Below are 13,848 nucleotides of genomic sequence, written 5' to 3'. Positions count from 1 at the left end.
CATTGGTAATGCCAGGAGGTCTGGCTAATAAGTGAAGAGCCTTATGTGCTATTGATGGCTTTAGGCACTCATTAAGACATCATACAAACACTATATGGCTCGTCTTTGCACTCATGTATCCCTTCATCCATACATTCATTCATTTTTGCTTTCTCTATCATACACAACCACAATAAAATACACACAAACTCACGCTACATCTGCAAGATAATACAAAAGATTACAAGTAGAAAAAAGAAAACATGCTGCCATCTAAACAGAGACGGCATATGCTTTCAGTAACAAAACAAAACATGTCAGCATGTGTCTGTGTTGCAGAGGTATTGTGAATAGTGTAAGGCAAGGGCTCTTTTTACATGATCACCTAAAGTTTGTGCACTAGAGTTGCTGTTTTTTCGACTCTGTATAGGCACTGTCCTGTCAAAGAGACCTCATTGAGGTGCTCTGACCCTTTAAAAAGTGTATGTCTAATTGAGCCACACACAATTGGCATAAATTAACTTACTTATAAGTCCCTCGTATATGGCACTAAAGTTACGTAGGACCTGTAAGTTAAGTTGTTCTTCACTTATTGCGCCACCACAAATATGACAAAGCAAAGCACAGCTCCCAGCCCACCGTTGCCTGCTTGCAGAGCATTTTTAAGCTGCTAACTCCACTTTGCTTTTTAAAGTAATGGCAAAGCCCAAACCTTTCTTTCTAATATTTATAAATCACCATTAAGGCAGGCCTAGTGAGCCCTAAAGGCAGTGTGCATTATATTAAAAAGATGGAAATGTGTTTTAGCAACTTTACATGTCCTGACAGTAAAAACCCTGCATTGTCTCTTTTACTGAGGAAAGGCCGCTAGCCCGTTGGCGAGTTCAGAGCTACACACTGACATCTCAGCAGTGCTAACTTCTGAATGGGACTACAAAATATGATACTTTGAAGTAACAAAATACATTTTGCATTAACCCCAACTTGTTGCTCAAGTCAAATTTAATGTAACTTGTGCACAAATGGGAACTGTAGAAAGTTGCCTCTTTGTTGCCCAAAGTTTCCAGTGACCGTTTACACTCACACATAATCTGCTTTCCTCAAGGCCGCTTTTTGCCCGCCAGGGAAGAGGAGTGAATAACTCTCAGGAAGGAACACAAAGGTTCGACTGAGGGAAGAGGTGTGACCTTTTCCTGGTAGGATTGTAAAACAGGGTGTGAGCCCAGAAGGCGAGCTTCAGAGGAGAAGCTGCCTTTGAATGATAAATGGTAGTCACACTACTCTTTTGTGTTAGGGGAAAAGCTGGCATCTCAGACAGAGAGAAAGAAGCCGTTGGCAACCCGTTTTTTCAGTGGGTGTCGAGACCCCAGGTAGACACACTTCCTAATTGGGCCAGGGAGCTCCACACATCAAGAGAAGGGCTCTGCCATGTTGGGGGTGGGCAGAATGGTGCATTCTGTCCTGTCCAAATGCATTGCAGGAAGTTGTCACTAGGCGGGAGGGCACCTGATATCCCTTAGACCAGTAGTTACAACATCCTAGAGGGCAAGATATGGGGATATAATAAGCACCCCTGGCACCCAAACCTCAGATCATATCTGTACTGGAGAGGAGGACTGCCCTGCTGTACCCTGGACCCAGCAAAGAAAGGGTGCACCAATAACTGGACTGCAGCAGCTGCAACTTGTAGGAAGCTGGCTCTTTATGAAGGCTACAAAATGAGGTGCACTGTGTAGAGAGTCCAGGTGTCCCTTACTAGTGTACAGGGGCTTGCTCTAACAAGCCCAAGGCGCTCTATTTGTAGTAGTGTGTCGAGCAGCCTTAGGATTATCAGAGGGAAGTGTTAGGTATTTGTTGCACACTCATAGTCAATAAATGAGACACAAACTCAGAAAGAAATCCAACATCAATTTATGAAATTAACACAGATTTTTATATTAGTTTGGACATGAATATCTTCTAGATCAGATAAGTACTTTTCAATCTAGCAATATGCAGAAACATAGAAAATGCACCTGTCAGATTTAAGGCATTAGCCTTAAACGCAGTAACTTTGTCATTTGAGAGAAACATACACTGAATAGGGTCACTTGCCAATGCTTTTCAGTGCTGTTCTTCTGGACTTAAGGTAAGTAGGGGCCAAGGTCCAAGAAAGCATCAAGAGTTTACTTGCCCTGGGGTGTTCGATCCAGAGGTGCTTTTCGCAGTGGTAGGCTCGAACGCTACACGTTGAAGTCAATGGGGAACAGAACCTGCAAAGAAACGCTGCAAGTGGGGACTGGGGAACCAGTACGGCAGAACCTGAAGGGGGACTCAGCTCTTGAGGGTCCCAGGACCACAAATTCACCATCGGTGTCAATGAACTCAGGCTGGGGGGCTAGGGTGCATAGATGTTTTGTCCGGCGGGTCGGTGAGTTTGAGGGTCTCTTTAGTTCTCGTGCACCTGCAGAAGAGGGAAAAGAAACACAGCAAGACGACTTCTGGAAGAAGCTGGCCTCTGATATAGTCCTTCAACATGCAGGTCGGTTTTGGTGGCAGTGGTGTTCAAGCTGAACACAAACAAGCCTTGGTGCTTGCAACAGGCTCTGGTACCCCTGGTATTGGTGCAAGGAGCACTCAGTGTGGATCAGTGTCTCAAAGACTGGATAGATCAATGGAGATGACCTCCAGGGCACTCAGTGACCTCCTCCTAGGCTGTTCCTGCATCAGTGGACTCAGTGGTCAGCAGATTGGTGAACAGAACCTTGTGGTCAGTGCCTACAGGCTGCAGGGAAGTGTCTCCTCCACTTCAAATGAGATGAAGGCTGGTTGGTGAATTGCTGGTGCACTCTAAGACTTTTGGAGATGCACAGCTGCAGGACAAGTCAGGTCTTTGCAATTGTCGGGACAAGAGCAGGCAGGCAGGGTTTTGTGCCAAGTCCACAGCTATTCCACCGTTCTTGCGTTCTTCGGATCATCTTTTTCCTCCTTCTTCATTAGTCAGGTGAATCATCTGAGTTCCTGTGTCAGAGGGCCATCTAAATACTGAATTTAAGGGCATTGAGGAGGGTGAAGGGTAGTAGCCCATGGGCTAAATACCTTGGGGTCACTGCACTCACTATATGACCACTTCCAGTGGGGAATGGGGATAACTTTGTCCTGGAGTTCCTAATTCCACGAAAAACAAGATGGGGGAATCCTTTCCTGGAGCATATCAGGTAGCCCACTTTTTGGGTGTGACTAGTCTGGTGGTGCAACATGCTTACTGCATAGCAGGGATGGGTGTGGCATCTCCCAGGTGTGGAGGAAGCTGGGATCGCACATCAAAGGCAGCAGGGCTTTGACGACTCTGGCCTTGATATGGTAAATCACTAGCCATCCTTCTGCATATGTCTCCCTAAGTGGAAAGGGATGCCCAGATGTGGATTCCGTGCTCACCACACCACTGGATTCAAGCTAGTCTGGCTGATGAACGGTAATGCCCTGAAACCGGTCCTCGGAAGCTTGTTTCCGGTCCAGGGAGGCCCTGGCTTGGCAGTTCGGGCTGGACTGTTTCCATAAGGAACAGGGTCAAGACTGATTTGCATATGGCTGGGTACAAACCAGGGGAGTGTGGTGAGCAAAAGAATGATGGATTAAACCCAGGTCCTTGTGACTGGGGGTGAATGTTTGCATTCTCCAGCATTCCGCCCATCAATTGTTTCTTTGGCCTATGTCGCCCAAAGTGGGAAGGGTATGCTCAGACGTGGGTCCCGTGCTCACCACACCACTGGATTCAAGCTAGCCTAGCTGATGAAGGGTGATGCCCTGAAACCAGTCCCAAGATGATTGTTTCCAGTCCAGGGAGGTCCTGACTTGGCAGCTGGGGCTGGACTGTTCCCATAAGGAACAGGGTCAAGACTGATTTGCATATGGCTGGGTACAAACCAGGGTGGTGTGGTGAGCAAAAGAATGATGGATTAAACCCAGGTCCTTGTGACTGGGGGTGAATGTTTGCATTCTCCAGCATTCCGCCCATCAATTGTTTCTTTTGCATACCTCCCTCCATAGCAGACATTGTCTCTGGTCTCAGAGAGCATGGGATCTCGCATGTAGGGGGACAAAAACATGTCTATGTTAGCAGGCTGGTCAAACCCAGTCAGCCTGCACACTTGCAGATTTTTCAGGAGGCACCTCTAAGGTGTCCTCTGGGTTCATATCATAATAAATCTAGTATTGGCAACAGTACACAATTATTAAGACAAGGTATTAGAGATCAGTGCCCCGTGCATATACTTACAAGGGCTTCCCTGTTCACTTGCATCATCTAGTAATTGAACTAGACTGCACAGGGGCAAGCATATAATTAGGAAGGTGCTAGGTCATGTGCCATATGCCCCAGAGATGTCGCTTTGAGTGATACAGCGCTTCTCTAAAATGGCAGCTTTGATGTCTTTCAGTAGATGGAAGGAGGCCGGATGCCTAACAATGGGGGACCTCCTTGAAACTAAACAATTCATCTTGTGAGAAAGCACAGAGACTGCTTTTGACCTGGGGAGGGGACAGTTCCTTCAATATATGAAGATACCTCAAGTAGCCGGGGAACTATGGCCTTCGTTCCTGAAATAACACCCTGTCACAAATGTACTGCAAGTAATGTTATATATGACCCAGGGGAATATGCCACTTTATTCTGCATGCTTTTTTCCTGCATGCAATTACAACATGGTCACTCCAACAACCGCGTTGTAACAACGACTGCATTGTCACTGCTCTCCTGCTGATGCTGTCACTGCTCTCCTGCTGCTGCTCTCCTGCTGCTGCTACTGTCACTGCGCTCCTGCTCTCATGCTGCTGTTGTCACTTCCCTCCTGCTGCTGTCACTGCTCTCCTGCTGATGTTGTCACTGCTCTCCTGCTGCTACTCTCCTGCTTCTACTGTTGCTTCTCGCCTGCTACTGCTGTCACTGCTCTCTTGCTGCTGCTCTTCTGCTGCTGTGACTGCTCTCTTGCTGCTGCTGCTCGTCTGCTGCTGTCACTGCTCTCCTGCTGCTGCTCTCCTGCTGCTGCTGTCGCTTCTCTCCTGCTACTGCTGTCACTGCTCTCTTGCTGCTGCTGCTCTCCTGCTGCTATCACTGCTCTTTCACTGATGCTGTCACTGCTCTCCTGCTGATGCTGTCACTGCTCTCCTGCTGATGCTGTCACTGCTCTCCTGCTGATGCTGTCACTGCTCTCTTTCTGCTGCTCTCCTGCTGCTGCTACTGTCACTGCGCTCCTGCTCCATGCTGCTGTTGTCACTTCCCTCCTGCTGCTGTCACTGCTCTCCTGCTGATGTTGTCACTGCTCTCCTGCTGCTACTCTCCTGCTTCTGCTGTTGCTTCTCGCCTGCTACTGCTGTCACTGCTCTCTTGCTGCTGCTCTTCTGCTGCTGTGACTGCTCTCTTGCTGCTGCTGCTCGTCTGCTGCTGTCACTGCTCTCCTGCTGCTGCTCTCCTGCTGCTGCTGTCGCTTCTCTCCTGCTACTGCTGTCACTGCTCTCTTGCTGCTGCAGCTCTCCTGCTGCTATCACTGCTCTTTCACTGATGCTGTCACTGCTCTCCTGCTGATGCTGTCACTGCTCTCCTGCTGATGCTGTCACTGCTCTCTTGCTGCTGCTCTCCTGCTGCTGCTACTGTCACTGCGCTCCTGCTCTCATGCTGCTGTTGTCACTTCCCTCCTGCTGCTGTCACTGCTCTCCTGCTGATGTTGTCACTGCTCTCCTGCTGCTACTCTCCTGCTTCTGCTGTTGCTTCTCTCCTGCTACGGCTGTCACTGCTCTCTTGCTGCTGCTCTTCTGCTGCTGTGACTGCTCTCTTGCTGCTGCTGCTCGTCTGCTGCTGTCACTGCTCTCCTGCTGCTGCTCTCCTGCTGCTGCTGTCGCTTCTCTCCTGCTACTGCTGTCACTGCTCTCTTGCTGCTGCTGCTCTCCTGCTGCTATCACTGCTCTTTCACTGATGCTGTCACTGCTCTCCTGCTGTCACTGCGCTCCTGCTGCTGCTGTCTCAGCTCTCCTGCTGCTGCTGTCACTGAATGAATGAATGAATGAAGGATTATTTATAATGCGCGAACTTAGCCCGAAGGGCATCAAGGCGCAGACTACAACATAAAATATATCAATAAAATTACATAAACAGACAATGGGTTGAGAAAATTAGTAATAAATAATATTTAATAATAAGCCTGAGAGAAGAGCCAAGTTTTTAAGAGCTTCCGGAACGTAATAAGGGAAGGTTGGTTGGAAAGCTCGGGGGGGAGGTTATTCCACAGTTTGGGGGCCAGAGTGGAAAAGGCTCTTCCTCCCCATTTCGCCTTTTTAAATCTGGGGACCGCAAGCAGATTTCTTGAGGATGATCGAAGGAGTCTCTTGGGAGAGTAGGGACTGATCAGAGCCTTTATACCATCGGAGCCAGATCCGAACACGGCTCTGTGGGCCAGACATATAAGCTTAAAGGAAATCCTGGCAGGTATAGGTAGCCAGTGTAGATCCTTTCTGGCCTGAGTTGCGGATGATAGCCTAGGGAGGTTTAGAACCATCCTAGCAGCCGAGTTTTGAACCATCTGAAGACGATGGAGGCCTTTCTTGTTGATGCCCCCATACAGCGCATTGCAATAGTCAAGCCTGGAAGATACCAGGGCAACAGTTGACTGCTTGCGAGCATCGGATGATAAGTAGGGAGCAATGTTTTTTAGCATGCGGATGGTATTGCAGCAGGTGAATACAGTTCTATTTACCTGGAGGTCAAAGGAGAGGGCCGAGTCAAAAAGAACGCCAAGGTTCCTGGCCGAGTTGGTGGGTAGGGGACAGTCTCCTAGAGAGGGAGGCCACCAGTCCTTGGACCAGATGTCGGGATTCTCTCCAAAGACTAGTACCTCCGTCTTCTCATCGTTGAGCTTCAGGTAATTGCGTACCATCCACTGGGAGACCGCCTCCATACAAGTTTGAAATTTGGAAGCGGCCTCAATGGCCGGTGAGGTAGTAGAGACGATAATTTGGGTATCGTCTGCATAAGACAATATTTGGTACCCAAAGGATCTTATCACCTCGGCAAGTGGGGTTACATAGATGTTGAATAGCAAGGGACTCAGGGCAGAGCCCTGAGGAACCCCACATTGCACATCTTGGGAGGAGGACAGAAAGCCACCAAGCTGGACCCTTTGCTGTCTATGCGAGAGAAAGGAAGACAGGAGACTCAGGGCACTTCCCCTCACCCCTATCCCCTTCAGCCGGTCAACCAGGATAGAAGGGGATAGGGTATCATAAGCTGCTGTGAGATCGAGGACCACCAGCAGAGTCGTCCGCCCTCTGTCAACCTCAGTGCGGATGTTATTAGCCACGAGAATGAGGGCGGACTCGGTGCTGTGAGCAGCACGGAACCCATGCTGGGAGATGTCAAGAAGACCCGATTTTTCTAGATATGTGGTCAGATGAGAGTTGAGGTGGGCCTCATGCATCTTTGCCAGGGCTGGGAGCAGGGATATTGGCCGGAAGTTTTTTAAGACTTCTGGATTGAGCGAAGGTTTCTTTAAAAGGGGTTTTACAACTGCCGATTTCCAGGGAATAGGAAAAGATCCCTCATCAATGGCCATATTCATAACTTGCAGGAGGGGAGGGAGGACAGCCTCTCTGCAGGCTTTCAAGATTTTTAAAGGGCAGGGATCAAGAGGAGAACAAGATTTAGTGGCATCGAGAAGGAGATTTAGGGCCCGATGTAGGTCGGTCGGTAACGGCCGAAAATCGGTATTTTCGGCCGTTACCGACCGGTATTTCAGAAATGGTATGTAGGGCCCTTAATTTTACAGAATCGGTAAATTTACCGATCGGTAAATTTACCGATTCTGTAAAATACCGAATCGGTATTTTTACCGATTCGGTAAATTTGAGATGTAGGTGGGACTCTTCTGAGTCCCACAAGCCTTACAAAATCGGTATTTTACCATCAAATCCAATTTGATGGTAGAATACCGATTCCGGTGTGCATGCACATGTGTGCATGCACACCTCTGCCATATGACAGGCAGACATGCCCTTGGGACATGTCTGCCTGCCACATGGCACCCGAGCCTGTTTTGGGGGGCCAGAGGGTGTCAAAGTGACACCCCCTGCACCCTTGTGAAATTCGGTATTTACCGATTCGGTAAATACCGAATCGGTAATGCCCATTCATTCCTATGGGCTTCAAAGCCCATAGGAATGAATGGGCATTACCGATCGGTATTTACCGAATCGGTAAATACCGAATTTCTCCGATTCGGTATTCCAGCACATCTGGAATACCTACATACCCACCCCTCAGATTTACCGATTCTTAATTACCGAATCGGTAAAATTCGGTAATTAAGAATCGGTAAACAATCCTACCTACATCGGGCCCCAAGTTCCTCAAGTGACAGGTGAGGAAAACTAGAGAAATTGGACAGGGAATCAGAATCAATGGTTTTGGTGTATGAAGGGGGAGAGGGGGAGGGCAGGAGTGTACTGTTGAAATCTAGTGAAGTATTAAGGGATTTGAGGGAAATGTAAATATCCGAGATTTTAGAGTGAAAGAATCCTGCGATATTGTTGCAGAGCTCTTGTGACTCGTTCACTGATTCAGTCGTTTTGGGGGTGGCCAAGGTGTCAATAATTTTAAAAAGTTCCCTAGAGGATTTCAATGAGGCGGTAATTTTGTTAAAGTAGTTCTTTTTTTCTTCATCAATAGCTTTTTTGTATTCTCTCAGGGCAGACTTATGTAAGTTTTTCCTCCGGGGGTCCGGGTGGGCATACCAAGCTCTTTCCTTCTGTCTACATTTCTGCCGCAGTGATCTTAGATGTTCCGAGAACCAGGGTGACGAGGGGCTCTTCCTGGCTGAGTAGTCTTTTTTAAGGGGTGCTAGCGAATCCAGGGCATTGGTAAGAGCGGCCGGCACAGCCATGGCAGCCTCATTTGCGTCAGGCTGAGAGAGGGAAGAAATATCTGTCAGGAAGGGAGCGAGTGTAGTATTAGATATGTTGTTATAGCTCCTCCTAGTCTCCCATCCTTTTTTATTGGTTAGGTCAGAACAAGAAGGAGTAATGGTGAGATGGAAGGGAATAGCCGAATGGTCAGACCAGGACAGGGGGATCGGAGTGCCAATCCCCAGTCTGGTATCGTTGGAAAAAATCCCATCTAGGGTGTGTCCAGCGGCATGAGTGGGACCATTGACTAGTTGGTTAAGACAAGGACGTTAGGCTCTCTGTTAAGACTTTAGTGTTGTTATCCTCTAGTAGTTCCAAATAGAAATTAAAGTCGCCTAGGAGAGTAAACTTGGGCTTGCTAATAAGAGGTTCTAGCAAGGTAAGTAAATTATGACAGAAGTCAGTCCTTGGACCTGGGGGCCTATAACAAAGGATACCAGCAAAGGAAACAGAGGGATCTAACTGAATGGTAAAATGTAAGGCCTCTTGCTGCTGCTGCTCTCCTGCTGCTATCACTGCTCTTTCGCTGCTGCTGTCACTGCTCTCCTTCTGCTGCTGTCACTGATCTCCTGCTGCTGCTCTCCTGCTGCTGCTGCTGTCACTGCTCTCCTGCTGCTATCACTACACTTTGGGAAACATCCTTTACAACGCAACTTTTACCACGCAGTGCCTTTACGACGCAACGTTTACAACGCAAACCATTACAACGCATTGCGCTGGGGGACGCTCTAGGATAGGGAATAGGTTTAATTTACTATCCAACACCTTCCCTACTATCCACGGGGACTGGAGTTGGAATAGTAAATTAAACTATTCACTATCCAGCGCCCCAAAGCACTATGCGTTGTAAAGGCATGCGTTGTAAAAACCGTGTTGTAAAGGCATGCGTGGTAAAAGCATGCGTTGTAATGTCATACATCCCTACACTTTTGCTGCTGCTGTCACTGCTCTCCTGCTGCTGCTGCTCTCCTGCTGTCACTGCTCTCCTGCTGCTGCTGTCACTGCTCTCCTGCTGCTGCTGTCACTGCTCTCTTGCTGCTGCTGCTCTCCTGCTGCTATCACTGCTCTCCTCTGCTGCTGTCACTGCTCTCTTGCTGCTGCTGCTCTCCTGCTGCTATCACCGCTCTCCTCTGCTGCTGTCACTGCTCTCCTGCTGCTGCTCTCCTGCTTCTGTCACTGCTCTCCTGCTGCTATCACAGCTCTTTTGCTGCTGCTGTCACTGCTCTCCTGCTGCTGTCACTGCTCTCTTGCTGCTGCGGGTCTATTGCTGCTGCTGTCACTGCTCTCTTGCTGCTGCTGCTCTATTGCTGCTGCTGTCACTGCTCTCCTGATGATATTGCTGTCTCTGCTCTTTTGCTGCTACTGTCACTGCTCTCATGCTGATGCTGCTGTCTTTGCTCTCCTGTCGCTCTCCTGCTGATGCTGCTGTCACTGCTCTCCTGCTGCTGTCGCTCTCCTGTTGCTGCATTTGCTCTCCTGCTGCTGCTGTCTTTGCTCTCTTGCTGATGCTGCTGTCACTGCTCTCCTGCTGATGGTGCTGTCACTGCTCTACTGATTCAGCTCTCCAGCTGCTGGAATAGGCCTCGTATACACACATATGTTTACAATGCTGCTGCTTCTGTCACTGCTCTCCTCAGACGGCTGTCACTGCTCTCCTGCTACCACTGCTCTACTGCTGCTGACACTTATGCCACGGCTTTCCTCATACTGTGGTCATTGCTCTCCTGCTGCCACTGCTCTCCTGCTGCTGATGCTGCTGCTGCTGCTCTCCTGCTGCTGTCTTTGCTCCACTACTGCTGCTGTCTTGCTCTTGTGAGAAAGTGCCATCTTTCTTGCATTGGTATGCCCCCACTTTTTGCTGAACTGCTGATGTGTTTTGACTGAGTGTGCCCTGGGCTCCTGCCAACCAGGTCCCCACGCCCTGTGTTCCTTCCCTAAAACTGTGTTGAAATTAAAACCCAATTGCCATCTCTGGCCACCTATCAAGCCCTAGTAAATGGTACCCTAGGTACCCAGGGCATGGTGACCCCTAAGGGCTGCAGCCCTTATTGTGCCACCCTTAGGGGCCCTGTACCCTGACACCCACACACTGCTTTTGCAGGCTGAGTGTCTAAGTACAGAACTAAACAGAGAGTCGACATGGCACACATCCCTGTACCAGGTCCCATTCGTCTTTTTACCCCTCTATGACTGGGTATCTTTTATGTGAGCTCTGATCAACGCTCGTGTTGAATGTACCTCGCCATGGGCTTGACTGGGACCCCTTCTGTTTTTCTGCATAAAGGGCTCTGAGGTGAAGAACTGAAATCTTCATTCTCAGGGAACACTTACTAATAAAAAGAACTTGGCACAGAAGCTGAAAATATGAAAAGACATCTTTATTAAATTTAATAAGTGAGGCCACGTCACACAGAAGCCGTAGCAACTGAATGAGGTAGTCTGAGGAGTACAGAGAACAGAGGTCTTATATATGCTTCAGGGTTACAAAACTCAGCATAAAAGTAAGGTCACGGGTGTGCAGTTAATGCCTGAAGCGCGGAGATGTTTGTTGAATGTCTGGGAGCCGAATGACTATAACCAGGCGCAGCTTCGATGGGTGACCTTGGGTAACATGATTGCCAAGAGGGACATTGCCCAGCTATGGGGCGCTCAGAGGCCACCGACAGTTCTGGTGTGGCAACAAAACATGGACTGGTGCATGTTTAGAGAAAAGACTGTTTATGTTTCCCGTGGCAAGCCCCGCAAATGGGGGAAAATTTGGACTCAATGGAACACATACCGTGGCGATATATGTACTCCCCCCTTTCCGGAACTTAATACCGACCTGTCTTCCTCCCAACCTGATGTTTCCTCCGCAGGAATTTAGATATTTTGTTTGCTTCTGGTCTCCTTCCCCCCCCGCCCCCCATCTCATTGTATGCTTCTGATGTTTGATTTGCGTTTGTACCCCCCCGGGCAACGTGGTGACACATTTGTATTGTACTGCCTTGTTTTTGTTTTGTTTCTCTGGTTTTTTTTTGTTCCTCGAATTCAATAAAAAGATTTATAAAAAAAAAGAAAGTCTCAATGTCTCAATGCAGTACACCAATATATCTTCTCTGCGGCAGGCACTACAGATAGTGTGCTCTCCATTGATCAAGGGCACAGATCATTTTATGCAGATCCGGGCCTACATTCTTAGGCTCCAACACTCATTACTCAGTGTCAGAGAACGCTCAGGCTGCTCTTTCATGGGCACCATAATGTAATGCCTTCTGCCAATCTCGAATCCTCCGGTGCACTGCACTTCCGTTGGAGCAAAGGAAAAGGGGGCGTGTGGCCAAAACTCAGGCCAAGGGACTCAAGGGACTGCACACTGTCAGAGGTTACCAGTACATGACAGGTGGAAGACTGAAGCCTCAATTCTTTCGCTCTTTTGCACTGAAACTCTGGTTCTGTGGCAAAACCAGCTCCTCCTTCTTTTTTGATGTTCAACGCCTTCTGATGAAGCAAGCACAATACTTTGGCGATATTATTGATGGCACGCTGGTGATCGCTGTCTGGGTGCTGGGACTTTTCATCTGTTAGCTGTCGCTAATGGGATTGTGGGTGAGTTCCGCAGGTTATTATGACTTAATCCCGGAGAACCTAGTGACGTAGGAAATGACATAGTTGTTATTTTCCTTCAATTCAGTACAGAAACAGTTCATTTAACAAAGGGACTGCAAACAGGTGGCCTGCAATCTTCAAAGGAGTGGCTATACGCCATGGAACTATTGTGATCTAAAATACACTGTCATTCTCATAGAATACCAAGACAAAGGCAATAAGCAAAACAGTGCCTCTAATTTCTTCAATTGGGTTTCCATGTGAGAGCATATCCTCTACCATCTAAGGGTAGATAACTATATGAGAATTTTATCTAAATGGATGTCTCACACATAGTGACATCGTCTAATGGGGTAAACACTTTTTTTCTATCAATGATTAAGTCTAGGTGTTCCTAAATTCCTTATCTAGAACATCTAAAAAGAGAAATCGCATGATACAGATTATCAGGGACATGTAGATACCTCCCTTTTAATAACTGTGCATCAAGTGCACTATGCAATACACAAGTTAATGATCAAAATGTGGAAACTTGTCTTATAATAGCATTGAGTCAGTTAACCAGTCCATCACTACCATGACGGTCAGACTGGAAAACATCAAGGTAGGCCTAAAGAAAATTCTTAAAAAACAGTCTAGTTATACAAAAGGGATTTATACATAATATGGGGTTCCTAGTACATTACTGCAATCTGGAAGTGTGAACCTAATACAATAATAACAATAAAAGAAGGCTAACTGGTGAAAGGAATATGGAAAAGGGAAAATGGGACTAGGACACAGCTAAAATCCCCGATTACTAGGCACGATGCAACATCAATCACGGGAGAAGTGACGAAAGAAAAATCTATAGGAAGAACAAAAAAATTCTTGGGTGATAGTCAAGCATGTGACACAACACCAAAAGTGGGGGGGTGATACACAAAAATCAAAATAGTTCATGAATGTTAGCTCTACCGCTGGCCTCTATACCATATACGGTAATCTGAGCTAATGTTCCAGTTCCTTTTTCAGGGAGGAAGAAAAAAAAAATTAAGCCTTGTTTCCTTTATGGTACAAAGCCATACACTATTCAGGAAGCAGAACAAAACTGACTAATGTAATATAAAAATTAGGTCACCATGCACAAAAGTCACAGATCTATAATTTATCCTTACATCCAATTCAGGATACATAATTTTAGGGCTGCCTGTTCCTTACAGGAAAGGGGGCAGTAACGTGACTGTAGGTGAAACCTTGTTTCCTGTATATCTCTTTTATTTTACTTCAATACTATATAGCCAAAATAGACATGCACTGGTGAAGTGTTGTCTGTCTTTCTGTGAAATTTAGTGTCAAAGCAAATCTACC

Source organism: Lissotriton helveticus, chromosome 1_1 (assembly GCF_964261635.1).
Source record: "Lissotriton helveticus chromosome 1_1, aLisHel1.1, whole genome shotgun sequence".
Taxonomy (NCBI): Eukaryota; Metazoa; Chordata; class Amphibia; order Caudata; family Salamandridae; genus Lissotriton; species Lissotriton helveticus.
This window is presented reverse-complemented; position numbering follows the sequence as displayed.